General features: G+C 54.8%; 3 non-coding genes across 3 annotated transcripts; 2 read left to right on the top strand and 1 right to left on the bottom strand.

Moving 5' to 3' along the window:
* Positions 1-2,795: 2,795 nt before the first annotated feature.
* TRNAF-GAA lies at positions 2,796-2,868 on the bottom strand. Its single transcript has one exon. It is a non-coding gene; the product is annotated as a tRNA-Phe (tRNA).
* A 2,890-nt stretch (positions 2,869-5,758) lies between these two features.
* On the top strand, positions 5,759-5,832 carry TRNAT-AGU. Its single transcript has one exon. It is a non-coding gene; the product is annotated as a tRNA-Thr (tRNA).
* Positions 5,833-21,382: 15,550 nt separating this feature from the next.
* TRNAS-UGA lies at positions 21,383-21,464 on the top strand. Its single transcript has one exon. It is a non-coding gene; the product is annotated as a tRNA-Ser (tRNA).
* Positions 21,465-23,809: the final 2,345 nt, after the last annotated feature.

Raw genomic sequence — 23,809 nt, 5'->3', positions numbered from 1 at the left:
TGGGGCTGGCTGCAGATAGGGGCGTGGGGCAGGGCTAGCTGGAGGCAGGGAGTGACACGGGCTGGCTGGGGGCCGGGGCTGCTGCCGGGCGGGCTGCGGGTGGCTGGGGGCAGGGGGTGGCTGCGGGCAGCTGTGGACAGGGGGTGGCTGCAGGCAGGGGGTGGCTGTGGCAGGGGCTGCAGGCAGAGGGTAGCTGTGGCAAGGACTGGCTGCGGGCAGAGGGTGGCTGCGGGTGGCTGTGGGCAGGGGGTGGGGCAGGGGGCTGCTGCGGGCAGGGGCTGGCTGCGGGCAGGGACTGGCTGGGGGTGGCTGGGGGCAGGGGCTGGCTGGGGCAGGGGCTGGCTGCGGGCAGAGGGCGGCTGGGGGCAGGGGCTGGCTGCGGGTAGCTGTGGGCAGGGGGCGGCTGGGGGCAGGGACTGGCTGTGGGTGGCTGGGAGCAGGGGCTGGCTAGGGGCTGGCTGTGGGCCGGGGCTGGCAGGGGCAGGGGCTGGGGAAGGGCTGGCTGGGGAAGGGGCTGGCTGGGGGGGGCGGGTGGCAGGGGCTGGCTGGGGGCAGGGGCTGGCTGTGGGTGGCTGCAGGCAGGGGGCAGGGGCTGGCAGGGGCTGGCTGGGGGCAGGGGGTGGCTGTGGGCAGGGGGTGGGGCAGGGGCTGGCTGGGGGCAGGGGCTGGCGGGGGCTGGCTGTGGGCAGGGGCTGGCGGGGGCAGGGGCTGGGGGCAGGGGCTGGCTGGGGGCAGGGGCTGGCTGGGGCAGGGGCTGGCTGGGGTGGCTGTGGGCGGGGGGTGGCTGGGGGCAGGGGCTGGCTGTGGGTGGCTGTGGGCAGGGGTGGGTGGGGCAGGGGCGGCTGGGGCTGGCTGGGGGCAGGGGCTGGCTGGGGGCAGGGGCTGGCTGGGGGCAGGGGCTGGCTGCGGGCAGAGGCGGCTGTGGGCAGGGGCTGGCTGTGGGTGGCTGTGGGCAGGGGGCGGCTGGGGCAGGGGCTGGCTGTGGGTGGCTGGGAGCAGGGGCTGGCTAGGGGCTGGCTGTGGGCAGGGGCTGGCTGCGGGTGGCTGTGGGCAGGGGGTGGCTGTGGGCCGGGGGTGGGGCAGGGGCTGGGGCAGGGGGCAGTGGCTGGCAGGGGCTGGCTGGGGGCAGGGGCTGGCTGCGGGCAGAGGGCGGCTGCGGGCAGGGGCTGGCTGCGGGTGGCTGTGGGCAGGGGCGGCTGGGGTGGCTGGGGCTGGCTGGGGCAGGGGCTGGCTGCGGGCAGGGGCGGCTGGGGGCAGGGGCTGGCTGCGGGTGGCTGTGGGCAGGGGCGGCTGGGGCAGGGGCTGGCTGTGGGTGGCTGGGAGCAGGGGCTGGCTAGGGGCTGGCTGTGGGCAGGGGCTGGCAGGGGCTGGCAGGGGCAGGGGCTGGCAGGGGCAGGGGCTGGGGAAGGGGCTGGCTGGGGCAGGGGCTGGCAGGGGCAGGGGCTGGGAAGGGGCTGGCTGGGGGCAGGGGCTGGCAGGGGCAGGGGCTGGGGAAGGGGCTGGCTGGGGGCAGGGGCTGGCAGGGGCTGGCAGGGGCAGGGGCTGGGGAAGGGGCTGGCTGGGGGCAGGGGCTGGCAGGGGCAGGGGCTGGGGAAGGGGCTGGCTGGGGCAGGGGCTGGCAGGGGCAGGGGCTGAGGGAAGGGGCTGGCTGTGGGCGGGGCTGGCAGGGGCTGGGGCTGGCTGGGGGTGGCTGGGGCAGGGGCTGGCAGGGGCTGGCAGGGGGTGGCTGGGGGCAGGGGCTGGCAGGGGGCTGGGGGTGGCTGGGGGCAGGGGCTGGCAGGGGCAGGGGGTGGCTGGGGGCAGGGGCTGGCAGGGGCAGGGGGTGGCTGGGGGCAGGGGCTGGCTGGGGGCAGAGGCTGCGGGCAGGGGCTGGCGGTGGCTGGGGGCAGGGAAGGCGGGGAGGAAGGCGGGGAGGCGCAGATACTCACACGGGAGGGGCTGGGAGCAGCAGGGCAGCCGGGGACTCACCAGGCAGCAGCAGGAGCCCCAGGGCCAGAGGTCCAAGAGCAGGAGCAGCAACAGGGCCAGGAGGCAGCTCACATGGCTCTCGCAGCTGGCACAGCGCCCCGGCGGCCGGGTGGAGGAATTACAGGCTTCCCAGGCAGAGCCCATCAAAGCTTCCCTCGCAGGGAAGCCAGTTAACAAGCGGTTCTAAAACCGCTTCTAAATTTAACAACGGGTTCCCGCGAACTGGTGCGAACCGTCTCCAGCTCACCCCTGATTAGCTCCCTGGTCGGAGCTCCAGCACCTTCTGTACTTGCACCGCGAATGTGAAGAACAAGAATCCAACCCCATCGTTCTTCCCTGGCCCAGAGGACTAGAAAGACAGGCCCTTCCTGCAGTCACCCTCTGCCCATCGAGCTACCCTAGAGTTGTTAATGTGCATTTTCTGAACACCCACCATGTCCAAGTCCAGCTGCTCCAAGCCACTGAATATCAAACACCTCCTCCTGACCCCTGAATCCCTGCTACCTTCCATGAGGCCACTTTAATAGATGCCCCTTCCCCTGCTTTGCAGAGGAGCTTTCCTCCCCAGTCCCTGCCCTGTCTGGCATCATCTCTGAGGACCGCCCTGCCTCACTCTCTTCCTGCCTTATTGAGTCTACCAATAATTTATGTAGGAGAGACAGCTCCTGTCCCTCATTGTTATAGGTCAGGTGGGCCGACTGGGGCAGAAGCCCACACTCTGCTGTCCTGCTGGGGAGCTCAAACTCAGGTACTTGCCTCAGGTGAAGGTGCTGCTGCCCCCCTCCCAGAAAACAAGCTGCCCCTGCACAAAAAGGGATGAAAGGACCTGCCAAAGCCCGGGATTGAACCAGGGACCTTTAGATCTTCAGTCTAACGCTCTCCCAACTGAGCTACTTTGGCAGCTGTGTGAGAGGGCTGTGGTTTGATGCTTCTCTGCCCGGGATGTTTTTGCAGCAGTCACACACAAAAAGGACGTCATTGGGAGTGGTCCATGAAGACAAGACTCGCTTTTGCCTGCCTTGCTCAGCTTGACCTGCTGCCTCACCCTGTTCCTGCCCTAGTGCCCGGGTTGACCTGGCGGTGGAAGGGGACTGGGGGCCAGTGGTGCGGGGAGGAAGTTGAGCTGGACCCTGAGCTAGACTAGACCCTGGCAGTGAGAGCCTGGCCACCACTTGCCGCCCCACCCTGTTGTCCTGGCTTCCCCCACTGGGTGTCATTTCAGGAGGGAAGTGGGGATTCTGCCTCCCCTCCCCGATTTTCACACCGCAGAGGAGTGTGAACAGGAAAATGAACGGCTGCTCCACACCCCCACCGGAGGAACCCAGCGCCCTTAGCTGTGGTGAGTAAGAAGTGTCTAACCAGCTTGTCCCAGCATTAGAACAGGTCTCTTTACTAACTTCCTTAATATTTGAGTGTGCCCTTGAAAATGACGGATTTTAGAGGGCAAATTGCTTAATAACATTGAAGATGTAGAGTGTCATATTGTAGTTTCATTAAGGCATGATAAAGAATCATCCAGTTGGGTCACTGTAGATACATACTCAGGATTCCTACGTTATAGAACTGAAAAGTTTCCAGAGACTACAACAGACTTTTAGATCAGTCGTTTGTAAATGCAAATTCAATTTTTAAATTCATTTTCTTGTTTTGAATCTTTACACCTTTAATACCTTGAACTGAAGTGTGTTTTTACTGGCATTGGAGAAATATCAAATGTGTTGTATAAACAGATTATAATGTTTAAGACTTTATTACTTAACTTAATAGGATAAGTATCAGAGGGGTAGCCGTGTTAGTCTGGATCTAAAACGACAGAGTCCTGTGGCACCTTATATTGGAGCATAAGCTTTCGTGGGTTTATACCCATTTCATCAGGTGCATGTAGTGGAAATTTCCAGGGGCAGGTATAAATATGCAGGCAAGAATCAGTCTAGAGATAACGAGGTTGGTTCTCAAAATGACAGTGTGTCCGCCGACGTGCACAGGCAGAAATTCTGGTAAAACAACATTGCTTGCCTCATAACCTAAGTCATGCAGAAAGCAATACCATCCACAGCCTCAGAAACAACCCTGACATTATAATAAAAAAGGCTGATAAAGGAGGTGCTGTTGTCATCATGAACAGGTCTTATCTACTACCCAAAATCCACAAACCTGGAAATCCTGGATGCCCCATCATCTCTGGAATTGGCACTCTCAGTGAAGGACTGCCCAGATATGTGTACTCTCTACTCAGACCCTATGCCACCAGCACTCCCAGCTATCTTCGTGACACCACTGATTTCCTGAGAAAACTACAATGCATTGGTGACCTTCCAGAAAACACCATCCTAGCCACCATGGATGTGGAGGATCTCTACACAAACATCCCACCCACAGATGGAATACAAGCTGTAAGGAACAGTATCCCTGATGATGCCACAGCACAACTGGTTGCTGAGCTTTGTGACTTTATCCTCATGCACAATCATTTCAAATTTGGTGACAATATATACCTTCAGACCAGCGGCACCCGCATGGCCCCAAAATATGCCAACATTTTTATGGCTGACCTGGAACAACGCTTCCTCAGCTCTTGTCCACTCACGCCCCTTCTCTACCCACGCTACATTGATGACAGCTTCATCATCTGGACCCATGGGAAGGAGACTCTGGAAGAATTCCACCATGATTTTAACAGCTTCCACCCCACCATCAACCTCAGCCTGGACCAATCTACATGGGAGATCTACTTCTTAGACACCATGGTACAAATAAGTGATGGTCATATTAACACCACCCTATACCGAAAACCCACCAACCGCTATACCTACCTTCATGCCTCCAGCTTCCATCCTGGACACACCACACGATCCATCGTCTACAGCCAAGCACTGAAGTACAACCACATTTGCTCCAACCCCTCAGACAGAGACCAACACCTACAAGATCTTCACCAAGCATTCTCAAAACTACAGTACCCGCACGAGGAAATAAGGAAACAGATCAGCAGAGCCAGACGTGTACCCAGAAGCCTCCTGCTGCAAGACAAACCCAAGAAAGAAACCAACAGGACTCCATGGCCATCACATACAGTCCCCAGCTAAAACCCCTCCAACGCATCATCAGGGATCTACAACCCATCCTGGACAATGATCCCTCGCTTTCACAGGCCTTGGGAGGCAGGCCAGTCCTCGCCCACAGACAACCCACCAACCTTAAGCATATTGTCACCAGCAACCACACCATAGTAACTCTAAATGAGGAACCAATCCATGCAACCAACCTCGATGCCAACACTGCCCACATATCTACACCAGTGACACATAGTGACTGGCTAGCCAACTGCAAAAGCAGTTTCTCCTCCCTTGGTGTTCACACCTCAACTGCTAGAAGAGGGGCCCATCCTCCCTGATTGATCTAACCTTGTTATCTCTAGCCTGATTCTTGACTGCATATTTATACCTGCCCCTGGAAATTTCCACTCTTGCATCCGACGAAGTGGGTATTCACCCACGAAAGCTCATGCTGCAAAACTTCTGTTAGTCTATAAGGAGCCACAGGACTCTTTGTCGCTTTTTACAGATCCAGACTAACACGGCTACCCCTCTGATATATGATCAGAGCGGCTGGTGGGAGAAGTGCATGTTAGAAGCCCTGTGTCAACTCAGCTGTGGCTTGCTGTGCACACAGAGCCAGACACGTCAAGGTCTGCAAGTCTTGAAGGAAATGGGGACCATCTGTACTTTGGCATTTGAAGGTGTTGTCTTAGACCATCAAGTGGAACAATTGCACCCATCCTCATGCAGCAGGCACCATGGCTTAGCTGGCTAAAGCACCTGTCTAGTAAACAGGTGATCCTGGGTTCAACTCCCAGTGGTACCTGTGTAGCTTCTGTCTCCTCCACTCACCTTTTCCTCTGTCTTTCTAGGAGACAGAAGAGATTTCTCTTGGCAATCCAAGTAATTGCTTGCTAAGGAAAAGGCTCTTTGGAGAGGAGCATGGGAAAGACTCAAACCACAAGCCTGGAGTTGATGAAAAGGCTGCTGTGACTGACATTGCCAAGATAGTTGCTTTGAGTGCAACTGCTGCAACACGAGCCTGGGCCACACATCTTTGTGAATCGCTGGGGATGTCTGTGCAATCTCTGCAGGGTGTGCAGGAAATGGAGAGTTACTCTCCTGTTACCTTCCTTTTGATTGTCACCGGTGAAAAATTGAGCAGTTAGGAGTAAAGTCCCAGAGATCAGTGCCAATTTACCTTGGCACCAATGGCTCCACAGCGCCGGGCCCAAGCTCAGAAGGGGCCCATAGCACTCACTTCCTCCCCTTTCGCAGTGCTGCAGGAGCAGAGCCTCAGGGATCCAGCCTGGGAGCTGAGAACGCAAGGGGCCCTGGGAGCTGTAGTTCCTTGGCCAGATCCCTGCCTATAGAGCCGGCCCTGGAGCAGGGAAGGAACCACATTTCCCAGCATTCCCTGGCAGCTATCCACAGGAAAGGGACCGGGGGGGGGTATTGAGACCCCATGCACCGCAGCTTGCTGTGGATGGGGAGCTGGCTGCTAGAAGGGGGTGGCTGTGTGAATGGGGAACAAGTGTGCCCAAGGGGTAGGAGGCTTTGGCCCAGATCTCACCCTCAGGAGACTTCCCCAGGCTGGATTAGGGATGTGGTGTGACCCCGCCTGGCAGCCCCCAAAGAAGGAATTGGGTGGGCTGAATGGACAGTGCCCCTCTCTGTCTGAAGCCCAGTGAGGGAGGTACGTGGATCCCACCAGAAGTGAAAATGAAAAGTAAGGGAGGGGAGGCTCTGCTACAGGGTGGGCAAAGCTTTTTGGCCTGAGGGCCACATTGGGGTTGCAAAACTGTAGGGAGGGCTGGGTAGGGAAGTCTGTGCCTCCCCAAACAGCCTGGCCCCTGCCCCCTCCCACTTCCTGCCCCTCGACTGCCCCCCTTGGAATCCCTGACCCATCCAAACCCCTCTGCTCCTTGTCCCCTGACTGCCCCCTCCCAGGACCCCCTGCCCCTCACTGCCCCCAGGACCTCACCCCCGTCCAAACCCCTCCTCCCAGTCCCCTGACTGCCCTGACCACTATCCACACCCCCACCCCCTGACAGGCCCCCTGGGACTCCCACGTTTATCCAACCCCCCAATCCCCCGACCCCTATACACACCCCCACCCCCTGACTGGCCCCCTGGGACTCCCAGGCTTATCCATACCCCATATCCCCTGACCCCTATCCACACCCCCACCCCTGACAGGCCCTCCGGCACTCCCAGGCTTATCCAACCCCCATCCCCCGATCCCTATCCACACCCTGCCCCCTGACAGGCCCCCCAGGACTCCCCAGCCCTTATCCAACCCTGGTCCCAGACCCCTTACCATGCCACTCAGAGCCGCATGTCTGGCAGCTGCATTGCCCGGCCGGAGCTGCTTGGCAGGAGCATCCAACCCCGCCAACCAGACTGCTGCCCGCATGGCAGGGTAGCTGCAGGGAAGAGGGGACAGCGGGAGGAGGGGCCAGGGGCTAGCCTCCCTGGCCGAGAGCTCAAGGGCCAGGCAGGATGGTCCCATGGGCCGAATATGGCCCACGGGCCATAGTTTGCCCACCTCTGCTCTACTAGAGGACCTGGGCAGCTTTAGATACAGTACCAGGAATGTAGGAGGATTTCCACGTCTGAGGCATGGAAGCAGAAATTGGTTTTTCCTTTCTAGATTTATCCAATATTCAGAAAGGGAATCTAGCACCTGCCTTCCAGATTAGAACACTCTCAAAATTCAGGAGTGCTCAAGCTCAGTTTGGGCAGCTGGTACTTCATTTCTCCCAAATCAAATATGCTGATCCATTGTAACTTGCTGTAGAAAAAGTAGGATAAAATTGAGAAACAAATGCTGCGGTCTTCCCAGTGCTAACTAGAGCTGGAATTGTTATTTTCAACAGCCATTGCCATTTTGTTTTAGTTTGGTTTGTTGAAAAGGAAGACAGTGGTATTGCATTGGCCAGTTCCCCATGGACAGGAAGAGTGGAACAAAAGAATAACAAAGGCACCTCAACTTTTCCTCATTTATGTAGGACAGTCTTATAATATGGATCCAGATATCCTCCAATCACACAAGATGAACATTGTTCTACTTCACCGCAGTTCTGTAACCATGCGGGAACCAGTCCTGTCTGTGTCTGTGCACATCCAAAATCCCTGCTGAATGCAGAAGTGCCCTGCTTTTGTGACCATCCCACCTGATATGTTCAGCCCTTGTGAGCGAAGCAGGTTCACATTTAGTAACTGGGTGGGAAGCTTCTCAGAAAGCGTTAGGTGCTGTAGGAGGTGTTGCTTATTCACTAGATAATGTGAGACCTTCCTGTTACAGTAGTAAACCAGTGCCACCGAATGCACTTTGCTTCTGGAGTCTAGAATGGGCCCTTTGCTTCTATACACAGCCCATTCAAGACAATGAAAAGACTCCCACTCACTTCAACAGGCTTTGGACAGAACTGGTTATACACAGGGTAACTCCACTGTCTGCACAGGGTCCTGGTCCCACAATGGAGGGTGGGGGCATGTGAGCTTGTTGCAGAGCTGCTGCTCAGGGATGGGAACCTCCTGGCACCCCAGCCTCCAAAATCATCCAGGCTGCACATTCTGCATGACTATGTGCTAGCTGAGGGGTGCAGGGAATTGGTGGCCTCTGCTGCAGGTGATGGGAATCTCAGGTACTTAAAGCCATGGCCTAGAGGAGGGAAGTGCCTAACTATGGCACCAATGGCACTGCCCCACCAGGTCCACACTTGGAGCCCACAGTGACTACATAGGGGCCCACAAATACGTTTGCTGCCGGGGCCCACAAAAGGCTAACCCGGCCCTGACTGCCCGAGCACTATTTCAGCCCCACATTTTTGGGTGGACCTCCCACAGTGGGAGCTGCAGAGCACTCCCCCCACCACCACACACACCGCTCCTGCTGTTGGGAGGGGAACAGGTGAAAGGAAAAAAGAAGCAAGAGATGAAGAGAAAGGAGGGAGGGAGGGATGGAGGAAAAGGTGAAACAAAAAGGACAAACCCTAATGTCCCCACTGAGGGGACAAAATCCCAGGTGCGCAATAAAATTCTGCCTCCTTAAGTTCGTGTTTTCCATGCCTAGAATTCAACTGTCACCAGATGGATCAGACTGAACAGGTTTCAAACCTCGAGGAGGCTCTTACCTTCTAAACAGGGACGGCTGTTTTCTAGTAAAATCAGGAAAAGGGAAGGAGAAAACTCAAAAGAGGTTCCTCCTGGCGCTCACGTCCGTGAACCCGAATACTCTCTCAGTCCTCAAAGAGAGACCTGGAGAGGGAGACTTGCTGAAGCAAAGCCACAGGGGTCTCTGAGGTTTCCCTGGCCCCTCGCTCCTGTCCTGCCTGGCTGATGTCAGCATCTCTCTGTGAGGTCACCACCTCCCCACCACCTTGGACCAATAGTCTGAGGTCCTGCAAAAGGCCTTTGTGATGTCACTGCCACACCCCTCCCTTGCTGGGCTAATGTCCTGCCCCTGGCCAGGCACTTTGGAGGTTTGAGCTACTCCCTGTGGATCACCCCACTCAAGGAGCGTTCGTTCTAGGAAGCAAGCCAATAGTTTTGGATCATCTGCACATTTTGTCAGCTCATTGTTTAGCAGATTATTTATGAATATGTTGACTTGTCCTGGTCCCAGTACAGACACCACTAGTTACCTGTTTCCATCCTGAAAACTGACCATTTATTCCTACCCTTTGTTTCCTATCTTTTAACCAGTTATTGATCCACGTGAGGTGAAAGTAAGCCGGTATGTTCCGGTATGGGGTACCGGCAAGAGCCAGTACGCTGTGCCAGCCCAGCCCGGCTTCCCCAGGCTGGTGATTTAAAGGGCCCAGGGCTCCCTGCAGCGGCCGGAGCCCTGGGCCGTTTAAATCACCTCCCGAGCCCCCCTGCCGGAGCCCCAGGGAGCAAATCATTACCATGGATGCTGCTCTCTGCCGCTCTGCAAACACAGAGCAGGGGCGGCAGAAGCTTGCTTACAGTGGGGGGAGGGGCACCATTGTCCAAACTGTGGCACCCCCATGACACCCCTTCCCTAAGGACCCCCACTCACACCACCTCTCCCCCCGAGGCCACACCCACAGACGCCTCTTCCCCAAGACTGCACCCTCCCCCGCCCCCATCATTTGTCCTAACAGCCAGTAAAGAGTGGTGGGGCCATGGTGCTCTAAACCCCCTGTTCCAGCCCCCCTGACACCGAGCTAAGCAGGCAGCAGTGTGTGTGTGCGTGTGTGTGTGACAGAGAGTGCTGTGCTGAGCTGAGCCAGGGAGAGAAGGGGGGCTGATGTCGGGGCTGTCCCCTGCCTCAGGACTGGTTGCTTCCAGCAGCTGTCTGAACTTAGAGACAGTGTGCGACACACTCACTCTTCCGCATCGCACACACTGTCTCTCCCCCCCCCCCCGCACACGCTCTCTACCCCACCACACACACATTGCAGTTGAAAAGCAGCTGGCAATCTAGTAGGATGCCCATGGACCAATGGGATAGAAACCTGCATCAGGTGATGCTGTACCAGCCCGTGAGGCATTGCAAACCCTTTCCAAAGCACCCTGCAGCCAGTTGCACAGTGGGATGGCTACCCACAATGCACTGCTCTCTGTGGCAATCCAAGAGATGCTAGCATGGATGTGCTCTGGTGACACGGGGCATAGGGTGGACATGCAACAGCTGTTCAATTAAAACACTTTAACTAAAGCCGTGTTACTCTTTTATGTAGACATAGCTTAAGAGTGAGACAAGACCCAGCTCCATTGAAACTAAAGAATCACAACTTCTGCCGTAGTTGGCAGGATTTGAACCTGTGCAGGGAGACCCCAATTATAAATAAATAATGAAGCTGCTTTAAGCAGAGGGAAGAGAGCTGTCCCATCCGTGTAGTTAACCCATCCCCCCGCGAGGTGGTAGCTATGTCAGTAGGGGAAGCTATGTTGGTGGGTGTGCAAGCTGTGGTGTCTACATGTGTATATAAAGTTTAATCAAACCCCATTTTTTAAACCCCTGTGGTCTGGGAATAGAAAAGGAGATCTCTGAGGCAGAGCCCGTCTTTCAAAATCCTTAAGATCACGGACTTGCCAATGCAAATGTCATGGGGGTATAGCTCAGTGGTAGAGTGTTTAACTGCAAATTAAGTGGTCTTTGGTTCAAACCCAAGTGATCCCTTACAAGCCTGTTTCTTCAAGGAAAAATAATTCCATTTCTAGTATGCTCAGGAGCCCCACTAAATAGGGATTTCTGAACTAAACAGACACACACAATGTTTTCCTGTGCAAATGCATAAAAACCTAGCAAACATGTCCCCCAGCTGAAATCAGTTCCAATCCTCTAAGTGTCTAGGTTTGTTTTCATCAATGAAACAAAGGCACGTGAAGACACATTTGCAGGTCCTTGGCCTCCATGGGCTACAATGTGCAGAAGAACAAGAACCACATCCACTTGGGAGGCATGGACTAGTCTGTATTACATTTGGTAAGTAAGTTGCCATTGGGACTGAAAACTCTACTGAGGGTGGAGAGGAACCTCTTAGAAAAATAAAATAACCAAGATTTATCAAACTCCCTGTTACACATTCAATCCTCTGTTTGTGCACACGGCATCAACTGGGGCTCTAATAAATGGCAACCGTCCTTTAACACAGATCGTTGTTCCTTGTGACTTTCAGATACATTTGAATGGCAGCTGTTTAGAGGTCATGTGCTGCTAGTTCATGAGCAGCAGCAGAGTCTCTGTACGTTTCCCAACCGTAAAGCTGGGTGTGTCTGCATCCAAGTAACTGCAGAGTCAGTGTAGTACAGACAGTTAATTGCACAGTCTCACTTTCTGGTCTCATTGATCATTTGGGTAGAAACAGCAACGGTTTGGTGGGTTTTGGTTTTTCCCCTTCGTTTTCTCCTAAGGAATGTGTGATCTTGAGCATGTTAGTTTAAGTTCCCTGTGGGTCAGGAAAATTCCATCTCCTTGAAATAGCTGGGAAGTGACCTGTTTGTATCACCTAGAATAAAGGAGCTTTTGTAAAGCAGTTTCATCTTTAAATATGCTGGGATAAAAATAGTGAATAGTAAATTCCACGGCCAGACACCAGGCCAGGATCAATTGATGGGGCCAGGATCAATTAATTACAGAAGAAACAAACTCTTGGGAAGTAGCTGTAATTTGTCCCCAAACCTTTCCTTGTTCTCATATGCTATCAGGGATTCTCTTCTAGAGGGCAGAGTTAAGGTTATCTGGGCATGCACCATCACTCTGTATTCCCTGTTTTTCCATAGTTTGAATTTTACTGAACTCGATGTTCTGGAAGGTAAGAGATAGTCACAGTCAAAGTTAACCCTGTGTTAACAAAGGTTTTGTTAGTGGCAAAAAATGAGACTAATCCCTCACTGCGGTAATTCCACTGACTTCAGTGTACTCTTTCCCCATTTCTAGTTCCAAAAAAATAAGCAAATTAAAACAACCTTGAGACCTAAAATGCTGTGAGAAAATGGAAATTTTAGTAGCTCAAATAATTCAGTTTCTTCTGTGTCTTGTACGTGTGTAAATCGCACAACATATTAATTTATAAGTACATCTTTCTTAACTTCTTAAAATATTCTGTAGTACATTGACTAGATCAAGTGGGTTGTTCAATGCAGTGAGGTTTTCATGCATTGCGTAATACATATTTTTCATATTATGTAAATGAACACAACTCACTGAACACAAAATGCTGTGAACTGTGTTGGTAGCTCAAATTAATAGGTTTATTTTCTCTCTCTCTTTCTCTCTCTGTGAGGCACAACAAAATAATTTAGTGATACTGAAAACGTTCTCTTCTCCTCCAGAACTGCCTTGGAATCACCTTCCCTTTGTAGATTAATCTGCCCCTGTGTCTCTACAAGGAAAAGATAGTTTCTATGAAAAAAACACATTTTTTTAATTAAAGGGACTGAAAGAGAAAAGGTTACTCAGACATAGGTTAGGGGTTATAGAAGTGGGTGGGTGAGATTCTGTGGCCTGCGTTGTGCAGGAGGTCAGACCAGATGATCATAATGGTCCCTTCTGCCCTTAAAGTCTATGAGAATAGCCACATGATGGCGACACATCAGGAATGCAAAGCAACAGGTTCCTGGTTTGCACACTGATGGTGACAAGGGATTGAACTCGACTCCCCTCTTTTCACAGACACATTTGTTTTATTCTCTGAGGTCAAACATCAGTTTAAATGTTGTACTTAGTCCTCTGCCTTGTAGCTTCAACAGCCGCAGATGCAAGATGAGTTACTGCAGCCTAGACCTTGTGTCCGTGTTTAGGTGGTTTTCACCTAAACGTTCAAGCAGCTCACAGCAATGTCCCGAGCTCCCCAAGTCCCACTGACAGCTGAGCTCTTCCTGCCCACTGAGCCCAGCACAGACAGGGGGTGGGAGGTGAGTTTGTACCCAAATAACTGACAGAGCCAAGCAAGGAGCAAAGAAATGTTTGCTCCGGTCACTAGGTCTCTGTTTCTATTGCTCGTTTGCTCTCTCCCCTTCCCTGATAAGGAGCAACGGTAAGAGAAGAAGAGGTTAAAACATGTGCTAGGTGGTGGCTGGGTTTGGATGACAAATTTAAAACCATCTCAGCGCCCTCTAGTGTGACACTGACACCATCAGATTCTCACCTTTCACTCACACGTCATTAATAACAGTTTCCCTGAACTACTTTGCTGTGATTATTTCAATGGCTCCTACACCGATACCTGCTGCCCCTTCTGGCTGGTTAATTGCACTATTTGGAACCTGCTCCTAAAATTACACCCTTCCTGGGAGCAAGATTCAGAACTGCCCGAGGAAACCCCATTGGGTTTCAAGTGCAGCCTAGGCAGGGTGGCAAGGGGACAGCACAGGGGTCTCAGAGCTTCTTCTTCCGCCTCACAGAGAGAAGGTTAAGGGGGGGGCACTACTTATGACTCCTGGGTTTTAGTCCTGGCTGTGGGAGGAAAGGGGTGTTTAGTGGATTAGAGTTGGGGGCTTAGGACTCAAAGAGGAAACATCTCCCTTTTCAGCTTCAATGCACATTGAACAAGAACATGGCTTCTCATCTCTTAGGTTTCAGAGGAGCAGCCGTGTTAGTCTGGATCCTCAAAAAGAACAGGAGTACGTGTGGCACCTTAGACACTAACACGTTTCTTAGGTTCTTTTGCCATCATGTGGCCATTTCATTTTACTTCTTATTGTTAAAAGGTTTGGGTACTTCAATAAGGCTAATCATCTAGTGGAATGAGCTCCACAAGGGACGTGGTTAATTCCCCATCACTGCCGTGTGTATATGAAGACCGCAGCTCTTGCTGCAAGACACCTGGTGTGTGGGTGTCCCTGTTTCCCCTTCAGAACCTCTGGTACATGGTGCTTCCCTCCTCCCAGTTCAAGATCCCCATCATGTGGGTGCTCCCATCCAGGATCTCTGGTGGGTGTCTCTGTCCCCCACCCCATGAACTAGCTCCAGTGTGTGGTTTCCCCTGCCTGCCCCCATCCGGGATCTGTGGGTGTCTCTGTTCCCGTTTTCAAGATCTGTGTTGCAGGGGGACGTCCCTCCCCCCAAGTCAGAATCCCCAGTGTGTGGGTGCTCCCATCCCCGCATCCAGGCTCTGCGGGGGGTGTCTGTATAAAAAGAGACTGTGTCTCACTGTCTTGCCCAGGCTATGCTGCAGGGGCTATTCACAGGCGCAACCCCACTACTGATTGGCACAGGAGATTTGACCTGCTCCATTTCTGACCTGAGCCGGTTCACCCCTCCTTAGGCAACCTGGGGACCCCAAGCTTCAATGGGATCACCATATTGATGCTGAACTTAGTGTGGACACCCGATTGGCACAGACTGCAGCCCAGAAGCCCAGAACTCCTGGCCACTGCAGCCCAGAACTTCTGAGCTCAAGCGATCCACCGGCCTCAGCCTCCCCAAGCGCTGGGATCACAGGCACCAGCCACAGGGCCCGGCTGGTTACAGGGTCTCCCGCTTCCAATTTCAGGCTCAGCCTGGGAGCTCTGTGCTCTGAGCAGGTGGAAGTGGAGCCTGGAACTGAGATGATGCGCTGAGGGTTATTTGCACTGTGCGCTTCACATGGAGGTGAAAACACGGGACACAGATCTTTGAGCACAACCCTTGTCCTGAGGAATGGGGGGGGGGGCTGCATAAAGAGAGACCGGCTCTCCCTGGCGGGGCTGCAGCGGCTCTTCACAGGGGCAGTCCCACTGCCAATTGGTACCAGAGTTTTGAAAGCCTCCTTTTATTGGGCTGGCTCCCCTCTCCCTAGGGGGAACTGGTGGCCCCAAACATCCCAGAAACCATCATAGCGAGGCCAACCTGAGCACAGACACCTGCTCAGCACCCCGGGGTGCAGCCCTGAACTCCGGCAATCAGCTACGCTCAGCTGCCCACCCAACAAGCGTCACACGCAGGAGCCTTCGTGCCCCGCGTGTTCAGGTCCCTCCCAGCGCCAGCTTTAAACTCTGCTGCTCAGTTCTAAGCTTTGGCCACACGGGGGCAGCCCGGAGCTCAGCCAACGCCTCCCGTTGCTGGTTGCGTTTCCCGCTCCTCGTGGCAGGTTCACACCCCGCAGGCAGATCTCTGAATCGGAGCCGAACCGTTCCCCAAATCCAGCGCTTTAGCACCAGCTTTGCTAGGAAAGCGCTGACATCCCCAAGTAACGTAAGAGCCAGAGCGCTGTGTCCAGGATCTTCTATTGGGCCCCTCACCGTGGTGTCTGTCAGGCGCAAGGAGAAACCAGGGAAATGTTTTCATGGTGTTTAAGGGCAGAAGGGGCCATTAGCTCAGCTAGTCTGACCCCCGAATAACACAGAATTACACCATGACACGTATTGATCCCACAGACCTTAGATAGATCAAAGCGTTTCAGCCCTCAGGAAGGAGGCTAAACTGGGTACCAGAGGCAGCAAACAAGGGGCTCCCAAGGCAATGGCAGGGAACTGACGAGGTGAAATATGCCCCGATGATCCCAGCAGGCGACCCACCCCCATGCCACAGATGTGGGAGTCCCTGTTCCTCCTGCCCTTAAGAATCCCTGGTGGTAAGTGGGTCCCCCCAGTTCCCCAGATAAGAGTCCTCCATGTGGTTTCCCTGGCTTCCCCTCCAGATAAGAACATTGTGTGGAGGGAGTGGGAGGAAGGTTGTCTGGCAGATCTGTAAAGGGGGACTGTGTCTCCCTGTCTGGCCCAGGGTCCTGGGAGGAAGTGATCTCAGTGTGTCTGGCTGTCTCCATTCCTCCCACCCATAAGAATCCCTGGTGTGTGGGTGCACCCTAGACCATTAAGGATCTCTGGTGGGTGGGTGTCTCTCTCCCCCTAGTCAGGATCTCTGGGGCGTGCCTGTATAAAAAGAGACTTTGACTCACCCAGGCTGGGCTGCCATCATGGAACAGACCAGGTCCTTCTGTGGAGGTTTTGCGTTCCTCCAAGGACGTGATCTCAGTGTGTATGGGTGTCCCTGTCCCTTCAACCCTTAACAATCCCTGGTGCGTGGGTGCGCTGGGCCCCATTATAATCCCCTCTGTCTTACCCCCCATGAGGGATCCGGTGGATGTGGGGGTTCTCCATGCTACTGGGGGTGTCTGGTGCCCCTGTCCCTCCTGGTTAATAGTGGAGTGTGTGGGTGTCCCCCAGCTCGTTAAGGATCCGTTGTGCGGATGCCCCTGTTCTTCTCATTAAGAATGGTGCAACGGAGCATATGGGTGTGTCCCCCACCCCATGAACTAGCTCCCGTGTGTGGTTCCCCTGCCCCCATCCAGGCTCTGTGGTGTGTGGGTGTCGCTGTTCCTCTTTTCAAGATCCGTGTTGCTTGGTTGCTCTAACCCGCAAGTCAGATTCCCCAGCGTGTGGGTGCTCCCATCCCCCACTCCAGGCTCTGCGGGGTAGGGGTGTCTAAAAAGAGACTGTGTCTCACTGTCTTGCCCAGGCTACACTGCAGGGGCTATTCACAGGTGCAATCCCACTACTGATCAGCATAGGAGTTTTGACCTGCTCCGTTTCCGACCTGGGCCGGTTCACCCCTCCTTATGCAACCTGGAGACCCCAAGCTTCCCCGGGATCACTATATTGATGCTGAACTTAGTGCGGACACCCGATCGGCACAGCCTCCTGCAGCCCAGAACTCCTGAGCTCAAGCAACCCACCAGCCTCAGCCTCAGCCTCCCCAGGAGCTGGGATCACAGGCACCAGCCACAGAGCCCGGCTTGCTTTGCAGTTTGGCAGCTGGAGCTTTAAACTCTGCTTGTGAGCTCTGTGCCTTGGCCAGATGGGGACAGCCTGGAACTGGGAAATGCTCCTGCTCCCCTCGCCCCCGTCTCATGTCGAGCTGCAGGCGCCGCTGTCCTGCCAGGTAAGATCCCGGATGTTTCGGTGCCCCCTTTCCCCGCCCAGGTGTCCGGGTATCTCTGTCCCCCATACAGAATCCTGGATGTGTGGGTGTCCGTCCCTCTGCAGAGGATCCCGGAGTGTGGATGCCCTTGTCCCCCCCTACAACATCCTGGGTGTGTGGGTGCCACTCTCCCCCCCGTAGATCTCTGGTGGGTGGGTCCCCAGGGTGTGAGTGCTCCCATCCCCCGATACAGGCTGGGGGGGGGGGGGGTATAACTGGCTCTCCCTGTCCTGCCCAGGCGGTGCTACAGCAGCTGTTCACAGGGGCAGCAGCCCCACTGTCAACCTGCAGCTTTAACCTGCTCCAGGGGTGACCTGCTTCACCCTCCTGTGGGAGCCCGGGGACCCCGAACTTCCCAGAATCACCTGATTGATGCCGAGCTTAGCACAGACACCGGCTCAGCCTGGCAGGGAGCTGCCCTGAGCCCTGACAATCAGCTGCCCTCCGCCTCCTGCTGCACAGCGAGGGTCCCACGCGAGAGGCTTTGGGCCCAGTTTGTTCAGGAGCGTCCCAGGCTCCAGCTGTAAACTCTGCTGGTCAGTTCTGATCTTTGGCCACACGGGGGCGGCACTAACGGTCCCATCTAAACGCTGTTTGCATTCGGCCCTTCGGATCGCAGATTGTAACCCACGGGCAGATCTCTGAGTGCAGCCAGATCCCTCCCCAAACTAAACATTGAAGCAGCAGCTCCGGTTGGAAAGATCAGGATTTTTGCCTTTAAAAACAAGGGAAATATCTGCAGCGAGAGACTGAAGAAGCTCAATTGATTTCATTGACTCCATGAATGTTCCTCTGTGTCCCCCTAAGAGTCATGCCCCACATTTTGGGGACCACTGAACCCTACTCACTAAGCAGGGGCTAGTGATGCCAAAGCCCAGGGAAAGGGAGAACAAGTGCGGGGCCCCAGCACTGGAGCCATGTGAAGGGGCTGCAGGAGAGGGGCAATGGCTGGTGGCCCAGGGAGTTAAGGGCAAAGGGGGCACAGGAGGGGGCAGGAGTTAGGGGTGAAGGAGGTGCAAGGGTTGGGAGTGCAGGAGCTAGCGGTAAAGGGGGAGTGGGGATTGTCCAGGGGCAATGGGGAAGTGCCAAAGTACAAGCTTTGCCCAGGGCACCATTTTCCCTAATGCTGGTCTGAGCAAACAATTGGAAATGACCCTTCAGTGAGACCAGAACCACAGTGTAGAAAAGCCCCTTTGTTAAGTGGTTGTGGCTGAGGGCTTAGGGAGATGGGTTAGAAAGCAACAGGCGTCTTTCTGTGGAGGTTGGATTCTTGCCTGCTAGGCCAGGCTGGGGTGTGGTGTCTCCATGGCTGTACTTCCAGGGTCTGATCTGCCACAGGGAGCCAAGTCTAGACATACTGAGAGGCTCTATGCCAGGGTTTCTCAAACTTCCTTTCACTACAACCCCTTTTTGCCAAAAAACTTACTACATGACCCTAGAAAGACACACCAAGCCCCTCTACACTGAGCAGAGGCAGAGGAGACAAAGCCTGAGCCCTGCCCCAGTTGGGGGAGGGCAAAACCAGAGCTTGAGGGATTCAGCCCTGGGTGGTGGGGCTCAGATTTTGGTTTCAGCCCCAGGCACCAACAAGTCTAATGCCAGCCCTGGCGACCCCATTAAAACAGGGTTATGACCAGGGGCGGCTCTATAAATCAGGCTGCCCCAAGCAGCGCGGTGCGCTGCGCCGCCCTTCCCCGGTCCTGCGGCGGGTCCTCTCTTCCCGCGGCTCCGGTTAAGCTCCCGCAGTCATGCCCGCGGCAGGTCAACCGGAGCCCGGGAGGAGCGGAGCTGCCGCAGGCATGACTGCGGCGAGTGCCGCGGTCCCGCGGCTCCGGTTGACCTGCCACGGGCATGCCTGCGGGAGCTCAACCGGAGCCGCGGGAAGAGGGGACTCGCCGCAGTCATGCCTGCGGTAGGTCCGCTCGTCCCGCGGCTCCGGTTGACCTGCCGCGGGCATGACTGCGGCAGGTCCGCCAGCCCAGCCTCCCGCCCTCCCCGGCGGCAGGGGACGCCCCCTACATTTTGCCGCCCTAGGCAACAGCTTGTTTTGCTGGTGCCTAGAGCCGCCCCTGGTTATGACCCACTTTGGGGTCTTGCCCCACAGTTTGAGAACCACTGCTCTAGGCTGATGGGAGTGAGTTTTCCTGGGGGTGTAGTTAATCCACTTCCCAAGAGGTGGCAGCTCTGTCAGTGGGAGAAGCTATATCGGTGGGTGTGCAAGCTGTGGTGTTTACCACATTTAAGAAGTTTAATCAAACCCCATTTTGAAAACCACCTGTGGTCTGGGAATGGCAAAGGAGCTCGATGAATCAGGGTTTGTCCTTCAAAGTCCTGGACATCACGATTCCATACTCCTGTTGTCATTGGGGATATTGCTCAGTGTTAGAGTGCTTAACTGCAGTTTTCACGTAGTCCTCAGTTCAAACCCCCGTGTTCTCTTATAACCTTCTTTCTTCTTTTTTAAAAAGTTAAACATTTTCATTTCCATTCTCCATTATGTTCAGGGGCTCCTCTATACAGGAGTGCTTGATATCAATGTAAACACTCAACATTTTGTTGTCCAAATGCATAAAAACCTAGCAAAGCTGTCCATCACAAAGGCCTTTTGCAGGACCTCAGACTATTGGTCCACGGTGGTGGGGAGGTGGTGACCTCACAGAGAGATGTTGACATCAGCCACGCAGGACAGGGGTGAGGGGCCAGGGAAACCTCAGAGACCCCTGTGGCTTTGCTTCAGCAAGTCTCCTTCTCCAGGTCTCTCTTTGAGGACTGAGAGAGTATTCGGGTTCACGGACATGAGCGCCAGGAGGAACCTTTTTCGAGTTTTCTCCTTCCCTTTTCCTGATTTTACTAGAAAACAGCCATCCCTGTTTAGAAGGTTGAAGCTTCCTCGAGGTTTGAAACCTGTTCAGTCTGATCCATCTGGTGACAGTTGAATTCTAGGCATGGAAAACACGAACTTAAGGAGGCAGAATTTTATTCCGCACCTGGGATTTTGTCCCATAGAATCAGTGGGGACATTAGGGTTTGTCCTTTCTGTTTCACCTTTTCCTCCATCCATCCCTCCCTCCTTTCTCTTTGTCTCTTGCTTCTTTTGTCCTTTCACCTGTTCCCCTCCCAACACCAGGAGCGGTGTGTGTGTGTGTGTGTGTGTGTGTGTGTGTGTATGTGTGTGTTGCGGGGGAGTGCTCTGCAGCTCCCACTGTGGGAGGTCCACCCAAAAATGTGGGGCTGAAATAGTGCTCGGGCAGTGATCCCCACCAGTGACCTGGGCCATCCTTTGGGCTCTCTGGTGAGAACCCTCAGCCTCCTGTCCTCAGTCTCTACCCTGATTGGCTGAGCAGGGGGTTATTGACAGGGTGGAGATTCAGGTCCTTGTTGTTCTCTTTTAAGACCAAGGAAATAAGTCATAACCTGTTATATGTTGACAAATTTTGCTGCTTTGCTGCATTAATGGTCTCTGAGCAGTTCATGATTCTCTCTAACATTGCAGTTCTCCTCAAATACTTGCTGAATAATTACTGTGAACTGTTGTTGGTCTGGAGCTCATCTGAGAGCACTTTATTCAGGTCATTCAGTGTTTGAAATTCACGATCTGATGGTTAGTTTCAAAATCAGGGCTCTTGGGTCCTATTCCCAACTCTGCCACTGGCTGGCTGTGTGACCTAAGACAAGTCGATTCTCCTTTCTCAGCCTTAGCTTCTCCCTCTCTCAAGTAGGGATAATGATGATCCGCTCCTACCTAGCTCAAGGTGGGTGGAGGATGGGGATCCATTGGAGAGTGTCACTAGGAGTATCAGAGGGGCCGTGCTAGTCGGGATTTGTAAAAGCAGCAAAGACTCCTGTGGCACCTGGCTAAGCAAACAGAACAAACCCCAAATCCCCCCTGTGCTTTGGGAGCCAGGTTTGCTGTGGGAATCCTGTAGTTCAGATGACTTCATGCCTGGGCATTAGGATTATTTACCAGTTTCTCTGGCATTGGGGCAGTTTTGTGCTCACAGCTGTGATGGCCGAGTGGTTAAGACATTGGAGCTGAAATCCAATAGGGTTCCCCTGTGTAGGTTCAAATCCTGCTCACAGTGAGGCCTGTGTTTTAGCCAGTCTCTCACCCCAGCAATACCTCTGTACAACCCCCTGAGACACTCTCAATTCTCTCCCCACCCCAAGTAAATTCTGTTCTGCTCCTTTCATCGAGATGCCTGGGACACCACCTCACACTGTGTCCCTGAGGGGTCAGGCAAACTCTCAGCACCTGAAGCCTCTGCCACTCACCTGATGCCCCATAGATCAGCCATAGCCCTGGTTCTGCTCCTCTCTCTAGCATGAGGAGCTGAGTCAGCGACTCCATGGGAGCTAGGGGGCTGCAGAACCAACAGAGAGAAAAAAAGGTGCTCAGCGCCCACTGGAAGCCAGCTCCCCCACCCACCCACTACAGGCCTTGCTGACAAGCTCCTCACACTTGCCAGTGATCAGCTGTTCAGTGGGGTGCAGGAGGCGCTGGGGGGGGGAGGAGCAGGGAGAGTGGGAGAGGGAAAGGAATGGGGCAGGAAGGTGCAGGGCGGGAAGAGGTGGGAGAGGGGTGGGGGCTTCGGGGAAGGGGTGGAGTGGGGGGCAGGGCCTGGGGAGGAAAGGGGGGATTTGTCCCATACCCCAGATCCCTCTAGGGCCGGCCCTGAAGGGAAGCACCGACTATCACAGTGACAATACAACTGACCAGCCTTGCGGGGGAGGCTGAGGGAGATCCGCACTCACCAGGTCTCTTCTCTCCCCCACGGTGAGCCAGACACTGCTCTCTCCTGGCTCTCACTCTAGCAGCTGGATGCCAAGGAGCCATTTCCCCACAGGAAGTGCAGTGAGTGCCCCTGTGGTGCTGGGGGGCTGGTGCTGCTGCTGCCTGTGGGGCTGGCAGGGGGGCTGATGTCTGCACAGACTCTCAGCTGCCAGGCCGGAGGGGGCACTTGGGACCTTACCAGACTGGCTCAGTGAAGACGGGGGGTTGACAGAGCAATACAGACGCTCTCCAGAGCACGGAGCAGCAGCCGCCCATGCAGCCAGGCAATGAGCATTTCCCACAGCCTGGAGCCGAGCGGGAGGCGGCAGCTGCTGTTCCAGCTCCTCGGGGACAGGCCCTGTCAGCCAACAGCCACTTCTTACTCCCCACAGCTAAGGGCGTCGGGTTCCTCCGGTGGGGGTGTGGAGCAGCCGTTCGTTCTCCTGTTCGCACTCCTCTGCGGTGTGAAAATCGGGGAGGGGAGGCAGAAGCCCCACTTCCCTCCCGAAGTGACTCCCAGTGGGGGAAGCCAGGACAACAGGGTGGGGCGGCAAGTGGTGGCCAGACTCTCATTGCCAGGGTCTAGTCTAGCTCAGGGTCCAGCTCAACCTCCTCCCCGCGCCACTGGCCCCCAGTCCCCTTCCACCGCCAGGTCAACCCGGGCACTAGGGCAGGAACAGGGTGAGGCCGCAAGTCAAGCTGAGCAAGGCAGGCAAAAGCGAGTCTTGTCTTCATGGGCCGCTCCCAATGACGTCCTTTTTGTGTGCAACTGCTGCAAAAACATCCCGGGCAGAGAAGCAACAGGCCAAAATGTCCCTACGTAGCTGTTGAAGTAGCTCAGTTGGGAAAGCATTAGACTGAAAATCTAAAGGTTTCTGGTTCAATCCCAGGGTTTGGCAGGTCTTTTCTTCCCTCCTTGTGCAGTGGTGGCTTGTTCTCTGGGAACACAGTTGTGTCTGCACCCAAGGTGAGCAGTGCTGCCCTAGAGGACTTAGGGGGTCTGGAACAAAGCAATTTTGGGGGCCCCTTCCATTAAAAAAAAGGTGCAATACTGTATTCTCCTGGGGCCTGGGGCAAATTGCCCCACTTGCCTCCCCTCTGGGTGGCACTGAAGGTGAGTCTCTGATCTTGGGCTCTGCAGTAGGAAAACATAGAATGGGCTTCTCCCCCTAGTTGGCCCACCTGACCTTTAACAAGGAGAGATGGGAGCTGCCTTTCCCAATATGGCAGGAAGAGAGTGAGGCAGGGGGACCCTCAGGAATGGTGCCACAGGGGGTGCTGGGCAGTGACAGGCAGGGATTGGGGATGGAAGCTCCTCTGTGCAGCTGAGTGAGGGCAGTACCAGGGAAGGGGCATGTGTGAAAGTGGCCATGTGGAAGGGATTTGGGGGCCCAGGAGGTGGCACTTGATGTTCATTGCCTTGGAGCAGCTGGACTTGGCCATGGTGGGTGTTCAGGAAATGCACATTAACAACTCTAGGGTATTTATTATTCATAGCTCCTTTGTGCTGCCACTGATGGGCAGTTCTCTCCTTCCCCCATCAGCTAGGTCATTTGCATTCACACAGGCTTTCGGGCTTGGCTTTTGGATCCAAAGCCATCAGCAGCTCAGAGACTGTCTTAAAAGGGACACAATCAACTTCCACCGGAGTTCTGA

This window comes from Mauremys reevesii, linkage group 12, assembly GCF_016161935.1.
Source record: "Mauremys reevesii isolate NIE-2019 linkage group 12, ASM1616193v1, whole genome shotgun sequence".
Classification (NCBI taxonomy): Eukaryota; Metazoa; Chordata; order Testudines; family Geoemydidae; genus Mauremys; species Mauremys reevesii.
The sequence above is the reverse complement of the archived record's forward strand: the minus strand, read 5'-3'. Positions and strand labels throughout refer to the sequence as shown.